The following is a 15,152-nucleotide window of genomic DNA, read 5'->3' on the forward strand; positions in this document are numbered from 1 at the left end:
AATAACAGAGGGCAAGTGATGGAAAATCTCTGGTGAGACTGAAACAGTAGCATTTTTAAAGAGCCTTAATTTCTAATTCAATGTTGAGAATAAACTAACATATATCATATATACCTAGATATAAGGTACAGTTTCTTTTCCACCAAACTTCCCTTGGGAAAGAGGAAAGTGTCTCTTAGGAGAAAGTCCTCATAAAGTCATTCATACTAAAGAATGAACTGTCATAACTTAATTGTTAATAACAAAGTACACTCTGGAGAAGACAAATTAGCCCAAAACAGTCTCCATAGTAATTTTTGGTTGCTTGTAAAGGTCACTTGAATTAATTGGTAAAAATATGACACAGAAATTTAACATAGACTTAGTGTTGTATTACTTGGAACTTGTTCTGAGGGTAATAGAGCTTGGAGGTGATTATGATTTAGAGAATGGTTACATGGAGATTGTGAGTTGGATAGGGGAGACTTTGGCTTTGGGTAAAACTTGCAGTGACAGCACCCATGCCTCTATTCAAAAAGTTATCTTGACAACGTATATGGAAATAATGGTGATGTGCTCCAGAAAACTGGGTTAGGTAACTCACATATTTATATTTAGGAATGAAAAATAGTCAGTGTGAAAGATACATTTGGGGGCTGACGCTGATGCCAAGGGTATCCTGTGGGCTCTATGGGGGTGCACCCATCCTGCAGCTCCAGGGACCTATGGGGCCCCTTGCAGCCCCACGCTGCACAGATGGCCCTGCTCCCAGGGCTTGGGCGGGCCCTCCTTCTCCTCCTCCTCCTGACCGCCCCTTTCAGGTGCCAGGAGCAGGCACAGACCACTGCCTAGAGGGCCACTCTGAAGACCATCTGGAAGGGTGTTCACAAGATAGACACATACCTGAATGCTGCCTTGGACCTCCTGGGAGGTGAGGACAGGCTCTGCCAGTGGAGGTGCAGGGATCTAAGCCTTTCCCTCATTGTGGTTATAAACCCTCCGGATGTGGCTCTTCACTGTTTACTGTTCATCTTAACATCGTCATCGCTTCCCTAACAGAATGTTACAACCAACAGGACAGGTGCTATAAGACCTGCAGCAAAAGCAAAACCGACCAAGGTGAGGAGTTCCAGTATGACCTCTCCAAGGTCTGCTGAGATGTGCAGAGAACTAGGACCAGCGCAGACGGGCAGGCTTGTGAAACCACAGTGGAGCTCTTGTTTCTGTAAACCTACCTGGACAGACCAGGAGCCGCATACAGATGTTACTGGGTAGAAAAAAATGGTCTTTAAAGAAGGTGCTGACAGATGGTGAAAGCAGAGGAGGACAGAAGAACATAAACTTTGACAAAGTACTAATGTTTTTACAGCATAAAGCTGCCTTATTTTGTGAAAGGATTATTTTAAGACCCCGTTTCAACATTAAAACTTCAGACTAAAGGGAAAAATGAGGGAGGTTATCTTCCTGGACATTGTGCCTCAGTGTGTCAAATGATCTTGACCACTCTCAGAAAGAGATGCATATTAAGGGGAGAATTTTTTAAAAGGAAGAGTCTGTAGCTCAATTTTCACAACTGTATTTACCAAAAAAATGAAGTCAAATGTAAAATGTATTATAAAGTATGTTAAACATTATCTTATCTGGAAACATGGGGAAATCTTTATTTCAAAGTGTTTATTTACTGTAAAATTTTAAATATACATTGATGCTTGGGGAGATCTGACTTTTTTTTCTCTATTTTAATTGACACGTAATGTACTATTTTTCTATAACCCATTGAGCATATGAATACGTTGTGCTTCTGTTAATGACAGGGCTAGTTACAAGGACAACGTTTCCATGTCTGTTTCTTTTGTAAAATTGGAATCATCTGCTAGGACCTCTTAGGGAGTGACACTGGGATACCTTAGGTATTAATGCAACATGCCTAGAAGGTGAGGTGAACAAAATTCAGAAGCACAGCCACTCCCATTTTATGAACCACTCATATGACGAATATTTTTCATATTTTTCTATAACTTTTGTCTAAATTGGAAAAAAGATGAATTTAATGAGACAAAAGAAATGTTTAGCAAAGACATCAGAGCATTAAATGCAGTTTTCCTTTGGTGTTTATTCTCTAGTCCTGGTTCTTCATAGTAGATTCTGGGGTAGTTTTAAAAGATTATAAAGCTAGTGCCCTTGAATTAAAAAAAAAAAAAGGAAGATGCATTTAAAGAATTATAAATAAATTATTGCACAGATAAAAATAACTTTCATATTAATGTATTATTTTCCATTGTAGGTATATATTACTAAAATAATACAGCAAATACTATAAGGTGGCATTAGATACTTTATCCACATCCCTAAAATTTAATCTGTTCAGATTTATCTGAAAAATCTTCTCATTGAGGAAAGAATGGGTCATCTAATATTCCTATTATATTTAGCCATGTAATGGAGATGAAAATGATATGCTAGTTAAACCTTAAAACTTAATATATTTAATGGGTTGTAAGTTTGTTGAAAAGCCATACTTCATTGAAGGTATAATATTATTTTATTGTTTCAGATAATTCTTTTCATCTATATTCCAGGGATTCATCTTTTTCTCATCACTTAATATTATCTTAGGGCAGATTCTAAAATATTCTAGTAATTTTTGGTTATTAAAATTTCATCCAGTCTAGTTTGAAATTTCTGTTTCACATTCATTTTGGAGTTCCTTTTCTCTACTCCCTTAAGGTAGGATTGAATTTCAACCCTTTTGTTTTAGGTTGAAGTGTGTGTGAATGTGTGTGTGTGTGTGTGTGTGTGTGTGTGTTTGTGTGTGTGTGTGTGTGTGAGAGAGAGGGAGGGAGGAAGGGAAGGCAGAGAAAGCATACGTTTTTCTAAGTGAAAGAAGTTTAAGAGTTCCTTCCATTATCATATCCCACATGGAATGTTGTTTGTGACCTGAAGAATAAAAGATGGAATATTCAAATTCAAGGACCCTGCAGGGTCAAGTAAATAGAAACATACCTGATTAGGGTGAATAATTTAAAAAACAGCTCATATTAGGAAGGAAGGATACTCAGTGTAGATTTGGCTTATGGTAAAGTTTGAAGATTGAAGAAGCAGAATTTTAAAACTTAAAAATAATTGCAGACGTATCTTTCTAACTACGTAACAAGAACTCTTCTAATGCATTTTACTTACTCTAATCCTCTTTAAAAGTCTTTAAGATAGATAATCTTATTTTCTCCTAATGTTTCAGATTAGGGAGCTGGCATGTAACTTGTTAAAAAGTTAAAAAGTGGAGGAACTGGGATTCAAAAGCTGATGCAGTATCTCCTGAAAGTATGCTCTTAATCACCGTGCAATACTGTCCTTTGGTATTCTGGAAAGTCAGTTAAATGAGACCATACCATGTAGAATGACATGGGGAAAACGTTATTGGACACCAGAGGTAGAACAAAGCAAGGAGAAGATTTCAGAAAAGAACTGTTCTCTTAGGGTCACACTGCTTGCCTGTTTCCTCCCAGCTCAGAGCTTCCCTGCTCTGAATATTAGAGCCAGCTCCCAGAGTATGGGGTTGTTAATGCTCCACGTGCTTAAAACTTTTACAGCACGGTACAGGAGCCAATGGATATACACTTTTTCCTTTTTTTCTGCCTCCAAACAAAAAGTCCTGGAACACTTTTTACATAGCTTTGCAGATGGTCCCAAGGAAGTGGGTAACCAGTCACCCATACAGGTGTCTGCTTTAATAATGCATCCTTGCGTAGGACCTTTGTGCTTTCTAGCTTTGCTCACTTTGTCCTTCACTCCAGCTCCCTGGGATCCACTCCTGCAGTAAATTGCTTTAGCCTTTGTCACAGGCACTAAGGGAAACTAGGAAATGTGAAATGAGGTTCAAGTGTATCAGTAGAAAATGTTGCAAAACAGAGATGAGGTCAGATGATGCTGGGAAGTGAAGGAAGTACAACCAACAACAGGAAGGAAGTGGTTCATTAAAACACAATCACAGTGTGAGAAGACAACCTAAAAGTTTTGCAAATAAGCCAGATTTCTCTCTGCGTGTGGGAGGCTCAACCATTCCAAGGGTAGTTGTAGAATCCCATGGGAGACAAGGCTCTCAGGTCGGGATGAATTGAAGGCAGTTTCAATTACAGTGTCCCTTGACTTGTTGCTGAGGAAGGCAGCTAGCTGCCCATGAAGAAATTGGTGAATCGTGTTCTCCTTGTGTTCACTTCCTCAGTGGAAGTTTGACACCTCACAGCTACATGCTGCTTGGAATAGAAGCGCCAGCCAGGAACCAAGTGGCAAAGCATGGGCCCCATGTGCTCAGAGGGGGAGAGGTGTTTGGGAGAATCCGGAAACTCTGCCTGCTGAGGTTCAATTCATACTTTTAATTAGTTTCCTTTGATGGAAAAGGCTTTCTTTTTCATTAGGAAGAAGTTACATTTTTCTAATCCATCACCTAGATACAACTTTGTCTTTACACATTTTCTTCTCTATATTCATGGCTTTCTCCATTCACTCAAGCAATGTTAATTGACTTTTAATTGTTTACCAGTTGTGATGGTTAATTTTATGTGTCAGCTTGACTGGGCTACAGGGTGACCAGACATTTGATCATACATTATCCTGGGTGTGTCTGTGAAGGTGTTTCTGGGTGAGCTTAACTTTTGAATCAGTAGACGGAGTATAGCAGGTTGCCCTCCCCAATGTGAGTGTGCCTCCCTGAGTAAGAGAAAATCCCTGCCTGACTTCCTAGAGCTGGGACATTGTTTTTTTTCCATCCATTGGGTATAACTGAAATGTCTGCTCTTTTTGGGTCTCAAGGCTACTGGCTTTCACACCCAAACTTGCACCGTTGGTTCTCCTGGTTCTCAGGCCTTTGAACTTGGATGGGAACTATGTCATTAGCACACCTGTGTCTCTGGAGTGATTACTGCAGATCGTGGGACTTCTTAGCCTCTCTGACTGAGCATGCCGATTACTTTTAATACATTTCCTTCTCTATAATATGCACATTATATTGGTTCTGTTTCTCTGGAGAACCCTGACTGATACACTAGGCTTTTGGTTAGATGTCAGGAATAGAGCAGTAGACGCTTGGCCAAATCCCAAGCACTTCCAAAGTAGTGAGCTTACCAAATAATTACATAAATTCAGAAGTAATTTAAATTTGCCCCAGATGCCTAAAGGAAATTCACAGATTTATATTCATTTTTTTTCTCTTTCTTTGTGTAACCAAGTGGGAACCCATGGGGCCTTCCCGGGACAGACCCCTCCCCCATACCCTCTTCTGCAACTCCTCTCTGGAGTACCCAGATGACGGTGTCTGATGCACACTTCCTGAGTTGTTTTACAGGAGCTAAACCGCCGACCAAATGGAAGGACTCAACCGCTTGATGACCTTGAGCTCCAGACCTATGGGTGCCTAAGGAGGATGGGTAATGTTAACTGCCCTGTTACCTCAGCATCAGCCACTCAGAGAATTGTGCACCAGCTGATCACATACCTGGAGACGCACCCCCCACCCTGCAACCTCAGCTGGCTTTTAAAAATGCTTTGCTAAACCCCTTTGGAGAGTTTGGGGTATTCTGAGCACAAGCCACCCGTTCTCCGTGCTGGGAGAACTTTCTTTGCTCGAAACTTCGACAGTTCGCTTTGTTTGGCCTCCCTGTGTGTCGGGCACAAGAATTTGCCTTTGGTAACATTGTCAGGAGATAACGTTTTAGAATAATGGCATTTTTCTGGCTGATAGGGATATTTTAATACATATGAGTTACCAAATATTCTCTACCGTATTCTTTCTGTATTGGATATTTAATCCTGCTAATTTGGTTTGAATTTCCCCAGTTTTGAATTTGAAATAATATTTTAATCCATGCATTGACAGAATAATTCTCTATCTTAATGAAAATTCAGATTTGATGCTATTTTTAAAATGGGAATATTTTAAGTTTACATTTTGGAAAGATACGGCCCTAGAATGAGCAAAACCAGAAAAAAAATGGAAAAGCTTTCAGACTTCCATATGACAAAAAATAAGTTTAAACTATAGTTCAAATCCTACTGTGATATTAGCCAACTGGATAACCTTTAATAATTCACTTTAAAAATTTTATTGTAATAGGATTTTACTCTTTTCTCAAGTATTTTTTTTTACCCCTGACTCAAGAAGGCAGACTTACTTCCTCCTCTGTGTATTTCTGTACTGCTTATTAGCTTTGATAATTAGAAGTCTGTGTTTATGTCCTGTGTCCTCCAGGAGGGCTGGGGCCCCTCTGGGCAGCCAGCACTCACTCTCATTCTCCTTTCTACCTCCTGTGACCAGCAGAGCTTGGACCACATTAGATGTGCCAGACACGCTGGAAGCACTAATCTGAACACTAAGGTTCCTTTAAGTCCTAACACTCAACGATATTAGGACTGACAAAACAGTTCAAACTTAGCAGTAGCATCTCCCACTTCTCTGGAGGCTGAGGTCCTCTGGATTGCTTATAAATGTTGTATGTTCTTTCTGACCCTCTTTTGTTTTGATTATCGTTTTGGCACAGGTGGAACAGTCAGAAAATAATTAGCTGGGAGCTTTTCATATGTAAATATCACAGTAATTACAATACCGGGCTTCACTGCCTATCATAAAGAATGACTCTTTTGTACATGAAGATTCAAAGATTAAAGTTACTATGACTTTCAGATTTCTTTTATTCTTGACTGCAGATAATCCTATCCTCCCATTCCCCCACCCCTCTTTTTTTTCCTTTTGGAAAGACATTCTACTTTGTAAGAAAACTCGTTCCAGACTCCTGGCCTTTCACATCTTCCCTTCCTGTGCTATCTGAGGGGCCATCTGCCAAGCTGGATGACAGTGCTAACGGAGCTTCCTCTGGGCCATATGGTTCTTTGTTCCTGAGGAATCTCATACTTAAAACAAATATCCTGGTACAAAATAATAGCAGGAGAAGTTTCAAGAATGAAGGAAGGCAGTGAATTTTATAAGTAGCTGCTGATTCTGTTCCCTTCCCCGCCCCCTGAATCAGCTTTTTCACATAAATAGTACTGATTACGCTAAGTGAAACAAGTCACGGAGGTCGCATTGACTCTGCCAAGTGGCAAGTATTACTTTGGGTATGCTACATGTATTCATTCGCTCTATCTTCAAAAGCTCTAGCCTTTCTCTAAAAGTACTGTCATTAGCTGCAGGTTAGGAAATGAAGGCAGAGTGAGGCTTAGCAACTCTGCCAAGGTGATATCCCTAAAGCGGAGCCTAACAGATTCAAACCCTTAGTGGTAACTAACGTTTACAACCAGTGCAAATGCATAGGGAACCCTGTATCCCCACACCCCTTGTGTTGCAAGCCTGTTGTTCATCAGCATTTATTATGCATCTTGCTTGCTCACCCTGGGCGGAAGGAATGTCCTCCATCCAGGACGATGTGAGTCCTCCTGAAGAGGAAAGAGGAATTCACAGCAGTGAGCCGGCTCCTAGAGCTGCTGCTCGGAGGTGACACACATTACTTAAGTCCACATTTCTTTTTCCAGAGCAAGTCACATGACCACTCCTGAAGTCAAGAGGTTGATCATACGTTATTCTCCCTTCAGGTAGGGTGCACACGACAGGGCCAACCAAGCCTGATGCCTGGGCGAGACTTGCTAAGTCACATACCAAACCTGACATCAAAGGTGTAGGTGAGTATAGTCCTCTTCCAGAAGGACAGGTGCATATTTTGAACAGAACATAATTTGTTATTCTTATGACATTCATGTTTATGAAACAGTAACTCATTGGATATCTTTTATATGTGTAGTGCCCATTAGAATTTTTTCTTTTGTGAATGGCCGTGGCATATCATTTGCTGAATTTTCCATTGGTTTGCCTACTTTTCTTATTGAAGATCTAAATATACTTTTCTATTTTATAGCAAAAAAGGCTACATTTTAAAAATGAGGACAATAATGAAATCAAATTATATGGCTATAGTAAGGAAGATAAGTGAAGGAATGTGATCATACTTGGCATATGGTAAATACTCAGCAATTAAGTTGTTTTTTAAACATTATCTAGATTTCAGGTCAGCAAACTACAAGTTGTGGGCCAAATCTGGCCCTCTGTCTATTTTTGTAAATGACATTTTATTGGAACACAGCCACACTCATTTGTTTAAATATTATCTATGGGTGTTTTTGGGTGACAAAGGCAGAGTTGAGTGACTATATGTCCCACAAAGTCTGAAGTATTTACTATCTGTCCCTTTACAAAAAAAGTTTGCCAGATATAGATCTACGCCAATGAATTAAATGGAGCTGTAATGGACTGCCTCACTCCTGTACCCTTTAAGTCCTAAAGGCTGGTTCTAGTCCCTAATGTTGATTCCAAAATGCAATAAAATATTTGAATTACTATCTTGGCAGCAGAGGGTGGGAATGGTTTCAAAAGTACCTGGTCTTTCCCACCATGAGAAGTATTAATCAGAGCAAGCCAACTACTATGTCCAGTCCACGCCTAGAGTACCTCATCCCAGGGGGCCCAGTTGTCCATTTATTACCTGGCTCACATATGTCCCCTATACTGTCTCACAGAAGGACGTGATGATGCTTTGTGTTCCCAAGTCTTAATGACTACTCAGACCCTCTGCCTAAGAGATCTCAAAATGTATGAGTATTTCCGGATCTGATGCTTAAAATGCTGTAAGACAATTGCTCTGATCTCCCTTGGTTTTCACTAGCCCCGCATCAACAATGCCAAATTCTTCAATAAGACTTAGATACTGTTCTTAGGTCAATTCATAACAAGAAGATTATTCTTGTAATTGCATTTATACCTTGGATTAATATAATAATGTTCTTAGGAAGATAGTCACACTTTTTGAAATATTACCTCATTTATCTTCCCAACATCCCTAGAAGGCCAGAGTTAATCCTATTGCTTTCCTTTATATGCAGAAACTGGCTCACAAAGTGTAGAAGGAATTTGCTGGGAGTCACAGAACAACAACAGGTGAAGCAGATTTATAGTTCAAATGAGCAAATCATCTTTAATCCAAGATGAAGGAACTTTTCATGTACTGAAATCGAATTTATCTTCACTATTATTTCTGCCCTGGCCAGGTGTTTAGCTATGTGTCCACATCTTTCCTAAAAGGATTCAGCCCCTGACTCTGTCCACACTGCCTTTTCCCACAGCTTAAATTTTCTCTATCTTCCCCTGAAATAAAAATCAGTGGCGGAAAAAGGCTTGTCTCTCTGGGCATTAAATACGAGTAAATAAAGACGGAGCTGTCATTCCATGGGGGCTGCGTTTTAGTTCAAGTATCCTCTGTTAATGCTCGAATAACTCCATCAAGCTTAAGACAACATGTGACCAATATCTGGGACTAGAAGAGAAAAAACTGTCACAGTAATGAAAAATATCATAGGAGTTTATACCAACAGGTCTTTCTATGCCCCTGTTTCCTTTCTACCAACCCAGCCTCTCAAATCCTAGGTTCTGCTCTGTAGGAGTGGCTGCCCTAAGAGCAATAGCTAGCACTCTCTGCATGGCCTTCTTTGTTTTCTCTTTGATTAATTTTCTACGAGGCACCATTATATCCACTGTTGGAATTCACAAATATTGGTAAATGCTGAAGTTGTGAGGTCAGAGGTTAAATGTCTTGAAAAATGAGAAGTAGAAACAGACAACTTCCCCAAGACCTGTTGAAAAGGTAAAGAGAGAGAGATGGATGGCTGGAGGGACCAGTAGGATTCAGGATTCCTTTTTGTTTTTAACATGGAAATGTCTATAGAGTGTTAAAATATAGATGAAAAGAAAGCAGTTCTAGAGAAACGGTGAAGATGTATCCTGACATCCAATTCACATTGTTCACATGTGAAAGTAAATTTTTGAGAATCCAAACAATGAACTTAAAGCAAGTTATTGATTGGCTCATTGACATAGGTATTGGCAGTTCCCAGATAATTTATATAGGTGGTCCTGACCCAGAATTTTATAACAGAATAACACTGGAGATTGACAAACCCATAGATGGATACATATTTGGAAAGTGTTTCCCATTTGGTGCTGATGTGCACCCTTGATTAAGAACCACTGCTAAGATCATGTTCGACACAGATCTGAAGTCTTTGATTCCTACTAGTCGCTATTTAACATGACAATTTTAGTATAAAAAGGAAAAATACAAAAATAATAACATAAAAATAAAAGCCTTAATTAAAGGAAGTGAAAAATTCAGGGAAAAAAGTCAGTGGTCAGTTAATATATTTGTAAACATTAGATTGCAGTTATTTTTCTTTGTAAAAGCAAACTGACTCATTTTCTGTTGTTCTATTGGGCTTGAATGTAGCTGTCAGCTGTTACTCTCTTGAGAGCTTTGATTTTCAAGGAAGAAAGCATGTGGGAGTGTAAACAGATCTTATTTATGAGAAGCTTTTTACTGATGAAACTCATTTGCCTTGCTGAGAAATTAATTAGAATCTTCCTCACCAATATCAATTATATGTATTTCTTGGCTTACTTTTCTATCTTGGCCTAGATTGAAAAAGTTAGCCAACTACTTAGTTTTCTTACTCAGGCCCTAGGTGGTAAGTGCTTTCTATCTACCTCTTGTACTGTGCATTGGGGTGTATACATGCACTGTGTACACCCCACATTTGCATATACAGTTGACCCTTGAACAATGTAGGGATTAGGGATGTGGACCCTTCCCGCAGTAGAAAATGTGCCTATAATTTATAGTTGGTCCTCTGTAGCCATGGTTTCTCTGTTTCTGTGGTTCCACATCTGACAATTCAACCAACCTTAGCTTGTGTAGCACTGTAGTGTTTACTTTTGAATAAAATTTATGCACAAGTGGACCTATGCAGTTCAAACTCATGTTCAAGGGCCAACTGTACATGAAACTATTCAATGCTAATTTTGTAAGGAATAAATATGACAGTAATAGCATGAGCAAAGCCTGATTGGGTCTTCTAAAGATGGAAATAGGAAAAAAAATCTTTCCTATAAGTCTTAGAGAAAAAAAAATTAAGGGAAATGTGTTCTACAATCCAAACTTCTAAGATAATAAACAACAGCATTGCCCTTATTAAATTTATTCCTCTTTAAGTTTTAACAGAGAAAAATATATTTCTACTTTGCAAGGAATAAATAGATTATAAAGTATGAGTCTTAAAATCTAGGAAAGTTATATAATAATTAAAGGTTATTGTTTCAGTTAACTGTAACATACGATATGAGCTTACTTAAAACTTTCCATCTTTCTAGTGTTGATTTTCTCCAAATTAGATTGTTATTTTTCTGTGTTTGTTTTGGTAAGTTAGTAGAGATAATTTTACACAAACAACAAAGACAGATTGTTGAAATTCTAGAAGTGTTTTGACTCTTAATTCTTATTGCTTATTACATTTGATTACATCTTGTCCTCCCAATTGGACTGTAAATTCCTAGGGGATAGAAATTATATTTTGTACCTGACTTTACTGAAAAAAATACAGAGTTCACTTCTCATCTCTCAGTTACCATATCCAATGGTCTTTTATAGATCTTTGATCATTTTTTCCTCTCAAAGACACTGGACATTGATTACCACTTCCTCTTTTTTAGACTCTCTTTTAACTTCCTTAATCCTGTATTATCCCTTTACCTCTTTGAACTCTCCTCTGTCTTCTTCACTGACTCCCGTTCCTGCTGCCATACCCTAAACGCAGGTGTTCTAGTTCTCAAACTCATTGCACATCTAAGATGGATCGCTCCTGTGCGTGCTCCTTTATTGGTGCTGTAATGAAAACAAGATGAACAAGACATGCCTTTGGGTCAAGGGACTTGTGGCACAGTGAAGACACAGTTCACATCCAATGTACAAAGTTGAATTCAAACATCTAGTATCAGCTCAGGGTTCTCCCGAAATGCACCCTTTTCTAGCTAAAAGCATTTAATTTTTACTTTTTTGTGAATATGGGTTTTTTTTTTTTTTGTTTGTTTTTAATGCTGTTGGCCTTTTATTTGCCTAGAAGGATTCTCAGTCTTGCCCATCTTTTCAAACACTATGTCTCTGGAGTTTACTTGACCTGCCCAGGTGATCATAGCAAACAAGTAATCAGGAAGGTGGAGGTTCTTTGAATTAAGTCCATGCCACCATGAGGCACTGACCGAAATATAGCAGCCCACTGAGAAGGAACAGACCTTGAGAATCAAGGTGACTGGTCTACGTCTTGGTCGCTGAGCAAATTGAACCAATTCGCTTATCCTGTTTGTGCTTATTTTCTTCACCAGAAATAATCCTTAATTCAAATAGTTGTGAAAGTTAAATGAAATGATGTACATTTTTTCCAATTTGAGGAGGTATATTTTTGTTCAGTTCTGGAAAATTCTCAGCCAAATACTGACTCTATTTTATTCTCTTTTTAAAAATTTATTTTAGATACATATTGAAGCTTTTTGAGCTAATATTTCTCTAATCTTTGAAATTGTTCATATCTTTTCTCATATTTATGTGTGGCATTCTAGTAATTTCTTTCTATCTACCTTCTCTAAACTCCAATTCTCTCTCTTGTTGCTAGCAAGTAACACATATTACCAGCTTTGGGAGCGGGGCTTGTGTGTGCGTGTATTAGTTTATAACTTTTTCCAGGAACTAGGAAAATGTTGAAATCAATTTAATCACTTCTACTACTTACCTGGCAGAAATCACCTTTGAAAAGCAGTATTACACCAAGGAGTCCTCAAGCATAATTTGTTAATCTCACATCATCTTGTAACAAAATTGAAAAAATGACAGGAAAGCTACCATTATCTTCATTTTTCTAGGTAGTAAATTATAAATGTATTTCTTAAAAGAATAAATTTTTTCTTTATCCAACACAACCAATTATCTGTGATTAATAGAAGTTCAACATATATCATACTATCTATGGATAAGTGATTTGTAAAACTTGTAAAATTTGTAAAAACATAAAATAAAATATAGAAAATAGTAAAATGACATTGAACATGATTTCTTCTTTCTTTGGATATTTAGAAGGTATTTTGTGATAATCTGGGGCCTCATTGGCATCTTCAAGAAAAAGTAATTTTATTGACTCATTATTGCAAAAGCAAGGTTAATAGATTTTTGACTGTTAGACTGACAGACAACCCTACCTCTTTAATTTTGACACCTCTTGAGTTGACTGTAGGGTTCTTTAATTCATTGTTTTCTTCATCTCTGCAAAAAGCTCACACATAGTGTAAAGAAGTTTCTAGGGAAGACTGCTCCTTCCAAGGGGTCAGTATTTTCTCGGGCAAGGAAGTGGCCACACTCCACAGTGGTGATGATCAATTGGAGTGCAGACACCTCTCTAATAGACTCTGTGCTGACTCTCACTCCAGGGACATGTTTGGATGGAATGCCTCATGTGGATGACCAATTGAGTTAAATGATACACTCGTGAAATTCTAGATGCAAGCATCTTCTGGCCAATGCAGTGCTGGTAAATGTTTAAGCACCACGAGAAGGAGGTAAAAAAAAAAAAAAAGGTTCTAATTGGTAGGTATGATGATTTCCATGGTGTAATTACTCTCATAGCGGCCAATTTCAAATACCAATGCTTTAACAACCAGTTTGCAAAATTCCTGAAAATATAATAATTGGCTCTAGTGAGCCAGGACAAGCCGATTCCAACACTCTGTTGAAGTTCTACCATGTGTGACAGTAATAAAATAGGAGAAAATAAGGAGGTTTGATGTGGACAGATTCCCTCAATTAACTGGAAACCACTTGAAAATAAGGACTAAATTTTGTATCCGGAAAGGCTATATTGTCACAAAAGGACAAAGATGAAAAAAAAAAACAAACCATGCAACTATCATACACATGTCCTTTGATTCACAGTGGCTTAATGTGCTTTGTTTTATTGCTTTTATTGGGATTTATGGAGAAAGAGTATGGGTGTTGTGTATTAGAGTGTTTTTTTCAGTACCTAAAGGAAAATTCTACTTCAAAAGGGGAAAATCAACAGAATTCAAGAGAATAGATATCATTCCTTTCTACCTCATTAGCTTTAATGGCTCATAGACTGACAAAAAAAAAATGTTTCTGCCAATAATTAATTGATCTGAAAATATAAATACATTAAAAAAACAGGATTATATGACATGGTTTGAATTATGACAATTAAATCCATTTTTTTTAAATTTCAGACAATACAGAAAACCCACTTCCTAGTAATATGACATTCCATCTTGTTTAAATTCTTCCAAGTATAGTAACAGAATAGTTCCAATATTTCTACCATTTTAATTTATCAACATTTTCATTGTTAGGAACAATTCTTTAGTAGCATTAATTAAAATGTTAAGACATTTATTCATAATTTCATCATTGTAATTAGATATTACATATTTCTCTTTTGTCCTTCTAAATGCATGTTTTTATATTGCTGTACATGTCATTAACATTGGATCACTGAACTTTTTTTAATATTGTTAGTCTTCATATGATTATCATGATTCATAACTATATATTACATTGAGTTGATATATATCATGACTTTATTACTTATGGTTGATTGTTTTAATATTATAAATATACTGTAATGAATATTATCCTATATGGTATAGATTTTAAGGTAATTTATTTTAATTTCCCAAATGGAATTATCCAGACCATAGTTTGTCATTGTATAATGAAGTCATTCAGTGTCATCTGTTTATCAGCACTTAGGTAACAAAACAGATAGTTTTACCAAGTGTGAAATAAGTTTTCAGAATCATATTTCTGTATGCATAAGATAACTACATATTTTTTCAAGAGGCATTATCTCTTATGCAAAGTTCTTCCTCAAAAGCGTGATTCTTCTGTGAGTCATAAAAACTTATAATCTAACTTAGTTAAAATATTAAAATAAATGTTTGAATTAAAATAATACCCAGATAAAATATTTTAGAAACGTCACTGGATATTCTTCCATTTTAAATAACAATAATGATAATAATGTCTGTATAAACTTAAATTTATTAGTATTTTACCTTTAATTTTCACCATAATCCTATGAGGTGAGTCCCTAATGTTTCCCCTAATTTACAGATGAGAATTCAGAGCCATGGAGCAGTTAATTAACATTGCCCAACGTTACAGTTAGCAGCTGGCAGAAACAGGGTTTCAGCCAGTTCCTCTCTTACACTGGGAGCTTTATCAGTCCATGTTGCTTCGCTAGATAGC

General features: G+C 37.4%; 1 pseudogene; it reads left to right on the plus strand.

The window, feature by feature from the left end:
* The first annotated feature begins 735 nt into the window (after positions 1 to 735).
* Positions 736 to 1,626, plus strand: LOC116660611 (annotated as a pseudogene).
* The last annotated feature ends 13,526 nt before the right edge of the window (positions 1,627 to 15,152 follow it).

The sequence above is a fragment of the Camelus ferus genome, chromosome 30 (genome assembly GCF_009834535.1).
Source record: "Camelus ferus isolate YT-003-E chromosome 30, BCGSAC_Cfer_1.0, whole genome shotgun sequence".
Classification (NCBI taxonomy): domain Eukaryota; kingdom Metazoa; phylum Chordata; class Mammalia; order Artiodactyla; family Camelidae; genus Camelus; species Camelus ferus.